This window comes from Phoenix dactylifera, chromosome 8, assembly GCF_009389715.1.
Source record: "Phoenix dactylifera cultivar Barhee BC4 chromosome 8, palm_55x_up_171113_PBpolish2nd_filt_p, whole genome shotgun sequence".
NCBI classification, from domain to species: domain Eukaryota; kingdom Viridiplantae; phylum Streptophyta; class Magnoliopsida; order Arecales; family Arecaceae; genus Phoenix; species Phoenix dactylifera.
The window spans coordinates 3,094,850-3,106,001 of record NC_052399.1 but is presented as its reverse complement, the minus strand read 5'-3'; the positions used below and the strand labels follow the sequence as shown (position 1 = coordinate 3,106,001).

The following is an 11,152-nucleotide window of genomic DNA, read 5'->3' as shown; positions in this document are numbered from 1 at the left end:
TATTATATTTTGTTTGAGATAGATTTGAAAACAATATAATGATTGGCTTCGTGTTATTTTGAGTTGTTCCTTTAGTAGCATGGTCATATTATGTCCTGAATTTGGGACATGATATACGGTATATGAGAGCTAGAGAGAGAGAGCAAGAGAATGACATCAGACATAACTATAGATTCAATATCAATTTATGCAATGGACATGATACACTATTTTGGAAAGATTCTTGGGTTTGTGATGCACCTCTCCAATTCCTATTTCTAGCTATATATAATCATAGTAGGAGAAAATATGGCACTGTTGCCAATCACTACAACCCACATTCTATGTCTTGGAAGCTTAGAAGGCTATCTTCTGCCTCCTTGGAAGCTCGAAACCAGGTCGATAATCTTTCATCTCTTTTCGTGTCGATCACTCTTAATCAGGTAGAAGACCAAATATGTTGGCAACTAAATAGTAATGGATCCTTCTCCACAAAATCACTTTACCACTTCTTGAACACCAGAGGTATCAAATATAGATTTGCTTACTCATTGTGGAAACCTTCAATATCACTTAAAATCTAATGCTTTCTTTAGTTGTGTTGGAAAAAGAAGCTTAACACTAGAGACAACCTTGAAAAAAAGTTGGGTAAGCATCTTGGCGGTTGTGCTCTGTGCTATGATGCAAACGAGACTGTTGATCATCTCTTTTGCACCTGTAAGTTCTTTTCTACTATATAGAAGACCATCTGTTCATCTTTTAAGGTGTTTCATCCTCAACTAAGTTTTAAAATCTATGCATTAATTAGAGGTTGAGTTATTTTACAAAATGTGCTCAGTCCGTCATTCTTATATTGATTGCTCCTATATGTTAGACCGATTGGAAGGAGCGGAACACCAAAATTTTTCTAAATAAAAAATTTTCAATTGTCTCAATTACTACAGAGGGACTTCGAATTTTCAATGATTAGTCGAGGTTATGTGATCTTAGTATGCAGATGCAACTGAAAAGAATTTGGTCCAAAGTGAAGAATATTGTCTCTAAGCTTATGGATGACTAATGCAGTTGATTTTTTTTTTCACCGGAGAATGCTCTCATTTCAGGTGGATCCTGTTCTCCCTTGTCAGCATGGTTTTGCCTTGGTTGCATATGATGAAATTTCAGCCAACTACATCTCTTCTGATATATGCTCTTGAAAGTCAAATATGATTGGAGCATATTATGTCCTACTTACTATTCAACTGTCATGCAACCCCACCTTCGACCTGTGCCTCAGCTACAATCAGCTTCTTCAATGTTTGAGGGATTGCAACTTAGTTTTCTTCGGCTACAGCTTTTGTTCGTCCTCTAATGCCTTCCAGCAGGTTGTATTATGCTTCAGAGGAAGTACCAAACGTAGTATGAAATTGGTTATGGACTCTCTTAAGTGAGATTTTTCTGTGAAATTTGGAAGTTGTGGCCATTCTGAATTTTGGTGCTTTTTTTTAAGTCTCATTCGGATGTGGAAAAGGGTACAACAACTTAGTCTTCTGAGATCAACAAAACATAGCTCTTCAAGTTCAAAAGAAGCTAGTATAGCAGGAAAGTGTTGGCCTGAAATTTTTGTAAAATTGCTTAGAACTTTCAGACAATGAATGCTCCTGCTTGTAGGTTTGGATGAGGTCCTTTCCTCTACTGCTTCTTTTTACGAGCATCAATAATTCCTATCCTGATCATCAGACACTTGATTTGAAACTATTTAGCTTCTTTTTCTTACATCTGTTTCTCTCCTCTCTTGACAATGTAACTCATCTCTGCCCCTCATTTTTGTTGTAAATATGTTTAATCTTCAATAAAAATTGGATAGCTCCTTTTGCCTCCCTTTACATCAACAAAAAAAAAAAAAAACCAGAGCCTATGTGTAAATTAAGCGCTCTATGCTTTGAACAAATCCATCAATGTTTCAATTGCAAAGACAGTATCCAACAATAGAAAAACAAGCAGAACAAAGCAAAAGAAATATATAACATACCTAAAAATGGCTCATACTCATTAGCTTATAAAGTTCATGGAGATATTACATTAACTACTGCAAGGGAGGGAACGAAGAAAGGGAAAAAAAAATAGGGAGCCCATGCAGTCTCTAACACCCCTTCCGACCAAAACTATAAGAGAATGGAAAGCTTATCCATAATGCAAATCCCAGGCAAAAGAGGGGGGGAAAAAAAAAAGAGGGCAATATCCAGCCACAACCCACCAATATCACCATGAGTGCCGAAACAAACACCAGCAAACAGATGAATGTACATGGTGATCATCCATGGCTGCTACAGACTCACACAAACAGCTCTTCATAAACAGATGATCGAATTGTTTACCTTGGAGACTCACCACTCAAAGACTAATGGGTTGGGACTCATCAATCAATCCCCCAGCCTACGACGCCACGACCATCCCGGCAAGGAAAATATCCTCATGAAATGATGAATCAGAAGCATCGTAACAATCAGCTGTAGGCTTCTCCGTTTCCTCTTCAATCAAAAATTTCCTGCTCGCGGCAATTGCAGCTACAGAATGCTTTCTCACCTCTGCAACGCATACAAGAATTTTTTTCAGACACTGAAACTGCTAATCCTCGTGATAGAAGAAAGAGATGAGTGCTTAAAAGGATTAAAATTCCGTGTCAAAGAAACCAGAGAGCATCAGAAGACGAACCTATACATGTAGATGTCTTTCCCCTCCAATTTCTTGTTGCAAGAGAAACAGTGGCTCAAGAAATCATTGGAGGGGCAGGGCGGCGAATCCACGGGGCACTTGACCAGCCAAGATGAGCCTCCCCCTCTTTTCCAAGCTTATTCTTAGAATCCGGCGACTGAATCGGGTGGCTTTCAAGAACGCAATCCCCAAAAATGTGCGTCGTCTTAGGGTTAGGACCATGGGAAATTATGCAGGTATAGTCCTCCGAGAGCTCGATCTCGCTCGCGGAGAGAGAAGAGATGAATCCATGAGAGGAGCCAAGGGATATCGGGAGAGACCCCGACAAATTGTCAAAATTGGTGGGCTTGCTAACTAATCGAGAAGCATCCGGGGCGGAATTCTTCGAATCGGATGGAAAAAATTCAGAACTGGACTTGGGACTACGGTACACAAAACGAGCCAAGGGAAGTGATGATCTACCGATATCGGCGGACCAAGATCGAGTTTTTCCGAACTCCCCAGGCTCCAATTCGGCTCCTTCGGATCCCACGGCCAGTTTCGAGCAGCCGGATCGGGAGGAAGGCGATCCTACGTGAGCTTGTGCAGAAACCCAGACGATCTCAGGCAGGGTTTTGGGGGTTGGGATGTTAATCCTCAGCTGTGACCCAAGCAGTATGTTCTTGGTCTCGGAGAAACCCCAGCACCCTGCCGCCCGCCTTGGACTCGTCGTTGAGAGAATCCACGAGGCCAAGGCCCACCCTGGGGCAGTCCCAGCTCCTCGGCTGCCCCTCAGGGCCTGGTGATCTCGGGGACCTCACGAAGGAGCTGCCCAGATTGGAAAAGAGCTTGTAGTCCAAGGGAGAGGTAGGGCTCCTCGCTGATTCCGAATCTGCCGAGCCCTTGGCGCTGAACCCCACGAAGAGGCCGGGGACGCTGAAGAAGGAGGTGCTCCTGGCCCTTTGCATCCGGCCATCAGGCATCAGGTGGTCTTTTCTTTGCTCCCTCTGCACCGGCCTGCTCCTCTGCCTCAGCATTATCTCAAACCTACTTCCCTCCTCCCGCCTAGAGAACAAGAGATTCCTGTACCCCAAAAATATATTAATAAGAACAAAGAAAACCTTTTTAGAATGGAAGAAACCAGGTAACAAGCATACATCGATCAAAAGGAACGCAAGAAACAAAGAAGGATGATCGTGGTCTCACAGATATAAAGATTACAAACCGAAACTGTTCACAAAAGCCTGCTATGAAAGAGCAAATCAATATGAAGATTCATTCCATAAATGATCACATCTCTAGAGATATGTTCAGATGATGATTCATATTGAACAAGGGACATCAGGGGAAACCAACATTATAAATTAGCCCATGAGAGACGAACTCCATGAATGCACTGAAAAGACATCAGTAACAACGAAGAAAACGCACAAGCTTTAGAAAAGAAGACGGATTGAGATATATCGACGAATGTAGGCATCAAAAAAGAGACTTGCAACGCCACCGGGGCCATGCATACAAGTAGATGACAGAGGAAATAGACAGCCGTCCAATTGTTCATCCAAATACAAGCACTAACACAAGGAAAATTAAAATAGATGCATCGAAAGAGGTCTCGAGATCGTATCACCAAAGAGCAACTTGAAATCGTCAGTAAAGGCCAGATTATGACCGATTTGGAAACATTAACTCTAAGAATATGAAAGATCAAGGGAAAAAAAAATCCAAGCAAACAAAACGAAAAGGATGAAGGAAAAAAAAAAAAAGAGGATTGGAAATAGACCTGCTGCCTCCAAAACCCAAAATGGAACCCAGAAAGCAGCACCTCCACAAAAGGACTACAAAAGATGCGTCAAATTATAGAATAAATGGAAAAGGGAAAGCATCAGATTTCACGAGCTCCCGGAGGCTAAATCCAAGAGGGCATATGACGATAGCCCATGAATGCATGAGGGCAGCCCAGAGACCAGAGGGTGAAGCAGAGAACCCACCTTCGTCTTCTCTCCTCCTCCTCTCTCTCTCACTGTATCTGAGATGCCTCCTCAGACAGAGGCTGAGGAGAGAGCCAGGTGCAGTAAAAAAAAAGGTTGACAAAGGTATGAAGCTTGCACAGTACTGCTCTCCCCCCACCCTCTCCCTCTCTCTCTCCTCCCTTTTTCTGGCTTCATGCATCAAAATCAGAGCAGCAGCGTGGCTTCTGAAATACTCCTCCTCCTATTCATGACTGTCAGGAAAATAAATTAAGAAATACGTATTGAATACGGTTGGTACATACAACATAATGCTCAAAAACAGGCTCTAGTGGATGGGACCCCCTTTTTGTACTCCATGTTTTTTCTGGAGCCGTATACCGTCCACAAGAACAGAACCGGGAAACCGAATCCAGTTTGCGATGCGGACCGTTGCTTCCGTTTTTTTTTTTTTTGGGTACCGGTGGGAAACGGATGTAATCAACGAGAACAGAAAAGGAGGAGGGGAATCCGATTCCCTCGGATTTTACCGAACAATTTAAACCAAGCAACTGCCGTCGGGGATGGCCTCCTCGATGATCAGCGCTCGCTGCCGACCACCATCGTTCAATGGATGGGACCCTCGGGAGGACCGACGGTGCCGAATCACGAATGAGAGCCAAATGGATGGTGGCAGATGAGAAATAGTCCCATTCACGGGTGGGTCCAGGAAATTGGACGGTGCAGATGATCCGTCAGTGGTGGGGCCAGGATGGCAGAGTAGGGGCATCTTTTTTCCATCGGTTGAACAGGAAAGGAAAGATGACGACAGCGATAGCAGAAAAGGACAAAGCTGACCGGGCGGGTCCCGCACCAACTGACGCGTGTCTTTTTTAACCTTTACCTTCCTTCAGGTTCTTAGTTCTTATCACGGGGGGTTTACTCTTAAGAAAGTAGCGGGTGCGTCCACCGCGCCCATCTAATCGGGGCGAGTTGCCAAAACTCAAGCATACTCTCCCCTTCTTCTTCTTTTTTTTTTTTTTCTTTTTTCTTTTTTTTTTTGTTTTTATAAGCCGGCCTCTCACTATACTTAACCGTGAGAAGGCCCATATTCCTGCTGCAAAATTGGTGCAAAAACAAAGGAAATGGTGCAACGCAAACATTTTCTACGAAAAATGCTTTCTTGTCCTAATATAAAATTGTACGGTATAATTTGATTAATTGTAGATTTAGTGAAAAAAAGTGGAGATGGGTTTAAGTAGCTCCTTAAATTGCGAGAGATAGATTTTGATGGAAGAAATATTAGACATCACGGCCTCAAATTATACTAACCTCCTTGATCTCGATATTAACCGAGCTAAACAACTTCAATCAAAATTGAGGAGATATTCTGCGCGCGCTAATAAAAACGGTAGTTATGACAGCACTGCTATCAATATATAATCTGCGTAATTACTACTGCATGCTGCTCACGTGAAATATTTCCCACATTGTAACTATGCAGGTAACCGTTGCCTGGCAATTATGGCACGTCACGCCAAATCAGGTAACATATTGGTAGACTATCCTATATAAAGATTAGTTCCGAGGTCCTCAAATAAGCTCATTGAAAAGCTTTATTTTTTAAAAATTTCTTCCTTTTATACTGATATCCTATTATTCTAATTTAGGTATCGGAGAGTCTCTTATCGAAAACTTTTTAGCAAGCAACGTTCTTGCAAGTCACCTCTGAAGGAGACTAGTTCTTCCCCATCTCAGTCGTCTCGTTTAGTTCGATTCTCATCGATCTTATATCAGTAGTATCTCCTGCGAATAAATATCCTTCATTGGTAGGTTTCATTCTTTCATTGGATAGGTGATTTGGAGCAGGAAAAATGCTGTGGGGCCTATACCGGTTCACATGGAAATTCTACCCGGACCATCTTTTTGAGGCATGGCCGCTTGTCATTGCATGTAACCTCTTAAGCCACCAGGCAAAGAAACTTTTCTCGTGAACAAAACAAGGAGCCTCTTTGGGACCGGTTCATCATTATTAATTTATGACCATGTAAACACGTATCTTTTGCAACATGGGCAGCTCCAAATCAAGTCTATTAAATATGCGCATGGAATATACCCCATAAACTTTCTTTTCTATGCAACTTTTATGTATATCGAATGGCATTCAAGCGTCTTATATCTCCTTCATCTATTATTTTAAAGTATTTATTATGTGGTGTTTGTTGTTTTTAATTAATTTGTTGCCGGTATGATATACAAGTTAAAGGCAAATCTACTAATGAAAAAGCATGGGATGGATGACCCCATCCAAATCATCAATTCATTGAATTAAATGTTAATTTTATATTTAAAAGCCCTTATAATTCAATAACTTGCTCATCAAGGATAGAACACTATTTAGCACCAAGAGATCGTTATTTAAGAATATTATTTTTTTCTAAAAATATTCGTTCTATCTTCCGCCTTCTTTATCTCTCTCATGAGCGCACTTGGTTAACAAATTATTATATACATAATCCAAAGCACCGAACAATTATACTTTTTTCGGTCCATCTTGGATTTCATTTCTACTTTATTTAATTTATTTGATTTAACCTGTTGATTTGCGAATTTGCATGCAGCGCAAGCGCAAGATCAATGCAGGTTTTAATTTCAATCTGTTCTATATCTCCAACTCTTGGAGATTTTAATTTCACAAAATCTAATATGCAGGGTGATTTTTTTTTAACTATGACAAAATCTAATACGTAATTTCACAATCACCCTCCTACATTACGAGTACTGCTTCATTACCCTTATCATATACGAATTGAGAGTCAACCTTCGTTATTGTTTATCATAGGTGGAGGCAAGTGGTTTGTGAAGGACTATATTGCCCATTATATTCGTGCTAACTCTCTCTCTCTCTCTCTCTCTCTCTCTCTCTCTCTCTCACGCGCGCGCGCGCGCGCACAAAAAAAAAACTAGGATGTGTCCGTTAAAATGTACACAAAGCATTTTCTTATATTAGACTTGCCACCAAGTAAGCAACCCATAAGTATTTAGTTACACTTCTTTATTGGCCAAATAAAACTCATGCATAAATTCAATTCAAATTGGAAACGAAGCATCAATATTCGTGTCGCTTGAATCCAAAGTTGTATTATAGCAACGACATGTCCCACACGGGATGAATAATTAGTAGTGGGAAAGGTATGAAGAGATTAATTGTACTAGGTGAACAGATGTACGAAAGTCCGTGGGTAATGAAAAGAGCCCAAGAAGTAACAAAACAAAGAACAAAGTATCGGAGGTCCCAATGCAAAAGCGTCCAAAGACTTGTGCTGCAAGGAAATTTAGGTGGTGGAAAAGATTAAAATCATCTCATCACCAAAATTAAACTCATTTCCTGCTACTAGACCAAATAACGATATCATTAACTATCCAACTTATTTTGTAATGATGGAATGAGGCTGGGAAATCATTCATTAATATCATAATAATGGTGTTTCATTTCCTTGATCTCCTTGCATTATGTTTCATTTCACGTCCCACACGTGAATGTGATGAGTGGTTGACCCTTCAATCGATGGCCACTACAACCTTTTGCCTTGCATCGGCCCATACCGTACCCCCACTTCCGTCTCCGGCCCTCGGCCTTAAATCGGAGCATTTACGGTTATTTTTGAGTTCCTTAATTTTCTAAGTATCCAAGATCCCTTCAAAAGTTATCAATATGGAACTAAACACACGCCTGCATGGATCTTCACATATTCCCTCTGTTCAAACTCCGACATTTTCATCAAGCTAAAAGTTTAAATCTATTCAAATCAAATCACAAGCACAATAATTAGCTCATGGTCAGCCTCCATGAACCAGATGTCATTTCTAACATCCTATAATCTTATCCAAAAGATCGGTTCAAAAATATTTTTTAAATTTTTTAGCCTTGAATAAACATCTAAGATGTTCTTTACGAGTGGTCGGTTTGAAACTAAATAAGTAAATATGTACGGTATCATACTTGCCATCATCCCATCACGTCGCCGCTAGGTACTACGTCACCAACCTTCGATGGTAAAAAGACGAGCTACGGTTTAACTCGGACCGGGTTAGAGTTAAACCCGACGCCCGTTCGCTAATGTTACTATAGTACTGTCCTTTATAATAACAATAATAAGAACAAATGCAGTCGTTGGTGTCGTTTAGCGAGACTCAGCTTTTCATGATTTCGGGTGGCAGAAAACGTCAGATACGTACCCCCGCCTCCGACGGCCCAGGATGGAGATTCGCTGACGGTTGCCGGCTCATCGACGGCCAATATCCGCCCTCTCGTATGGCACGCACGTGGCGAGCATCGCCGCCCCACCACACGTGCACTGCTCCCACGTGGCAGTCGCCGCAGCGCGCCGATGCTTGGAACGTCGCGTACGGTAACACCGCTCTACGGAATATGAAAAACTCGTCCCAATTATAACATCCACGGATTATAATATCCATTGATTAACCCCACAACGGCGAGATCCATCAGAACCAGTGCAGAAGATTCTAGGTACAATATGCAACCGTCGTCCATCATTTGTTTGTCTTATTATTCTATTTTATCTTCACATAAATAGATATACATAAATATTAATTTTTTACATAAATACTCCCATATAAAATCGATATTTACATATGCATACTTTATAAAATACTTACTTTTGCTACTCTATTCTTTTTTATTCTTATTTTTTACTTTTAATACTACTAAAAAATTAACGATTTCATATTCAAAGCAACATTTATAAGCCGGAAAAAACAAAAATATAATTTCAAAATTTTATTTTTAATTAAAATAAATATGATTTTTATTAACCGTGTTAAAAGAAACGTTATATTAAAGATATTTATTTAAAAATAGTATTTTATAAGAATACAAAAATAAATATAAATTTTAAAAGAATATTTATATAAATTTTATTTCTAAAAAGATATTGATAAAAAAATTCATAAATATTTAAATATTATTTTGATTAATTTATTTTTGCATTTTTATTAATTTTTAATTTAATGAATGATTAGTGAACTTGGGATAAAATTTTTGTACTGCTTTAAATTTTGAATCTCTGTAGTGGGCTCACACGCGTCATAGCTAGAGAGAGTGGCAGTAAAAAAAAAAAATTAAACGGATTGTTCTGGGTGGTCGAATTTTTATATCATTCTGCTTCTTTATTTGAAAATCTACTTTGCAGTGCAATAATTGCAGCAGGATGCGACCCGTCACGATTGACGAAAAATTCCAGCAGATGGCGACCTACAAATTTTTGTTTATTCTTGCTATGATATCAAGAAAGTGCGTGGCGACAGAGAGGAATGGAAATAGAAACGGTAAGTAAATATTGTTTTATTTTTTTATTGTTGCTATGATATCAAGGTAGTGCGTGGTCAGGAATAGAAATAGAAAATGTAAGTAAATATTGTTTTATTTTTATTGGTGCTAGGGTATCAAGTTAGTGCGTTGCAAGAGAGGAATAGAAATAGACAATTTAAGTACAGCTAAATTAATTGAAAATAGTTGACAGCAGTATTTTAATGCTTAAATTATAAGTTATTCGCTTACCTGATCTCTACTTTACCCAAAAAGTAGAGTATTAACCCACGTTTAAGCTACGAGAGCAATACGTATTGGTTGGATACATAGGTTCATGTGGCTCGGATTTGTAGGTTCACGATGGTTACTGTTGCTGGAAATTGAACCCGGGGGCAATCTTCGGTCAAGGAGAGGGAGCGGGAGGTGGTTACTCACGGCGGGACGGTGGTCCGTCGACGGGCGGCGTCCTCCGTCTGGGGCGATCGGCGAGAAGGAGCGGCTGATTTCCGCGGCTGGGCGACGATCCGACAGTGGGCGGCGTCCTCCGTCTGGGTGCCTGCACACGAGCCGGTGGCCGGGTCTTCCGGCGCCGGCCCTCCGACGCTCAAGTCAGGGAGGGGGCAAATCGTGTAGAGTAGAGGTAAACAGTGCCCGTCCCCAGTATCGATTTTCCAACCCCCTTTTATAGACCGGGGGTCGGTTTACCTGCGATGTAACGGGGCGAAGCCGTAGTACGGCTCGGCATGTCGTTCAGGTCGGCGCTTGGTCAGGCGAATAATTGCACTGATGTCGGCGATGAGGGCGTTGTACAACCCGAACTAGCACGCTACCCAGGCGAATTTATTGCATCAGTGTCGGAGGTATGGCCGAGATCAGAGACTTATCACAGTTGACTAGACTCTGCTGGGCTTATTTGCCGTGGAGAGCTGGGAGTCCGTAGATGACAGGAGTCACGTGCATTAATTGTTGAGTGAGCCGGAGATCCACATTTATTGTGGAGTAAGCCGGAGATCCGCATTTATTGTGGAGTAAGCCGGAGATCCGCATTCATTGTGGAGTGTGCCGGAGGATCACAGCGGTCATGCGCAATAAATGCCGGAGGGGCGTCATAGTACGGTCTCTGGCCGGACCTCGGAGACGTATAGCCGTAGTAGGTGGCTGACAAAAGTAGGCCTCGGGCATTGGGGTTTCTCTTAGGTCGGAGGTTCCGAGTTCGGGT

At 41.2% G+C, this 11,152-nt stretch overlaps 1 pseudogene; it reads right to left on the bottom strand.

Moving 5' to 3' along the window:
* Positions 1-1,982: 1,982 nt before the first annotated feature.
* Positions 1,983-3,469, bottom strand: LOC120111514 (annotated as a pseudogene).
* Between the last annotated feature and the right edge of the window lie 7,683 nt (positions 3,470-11,152).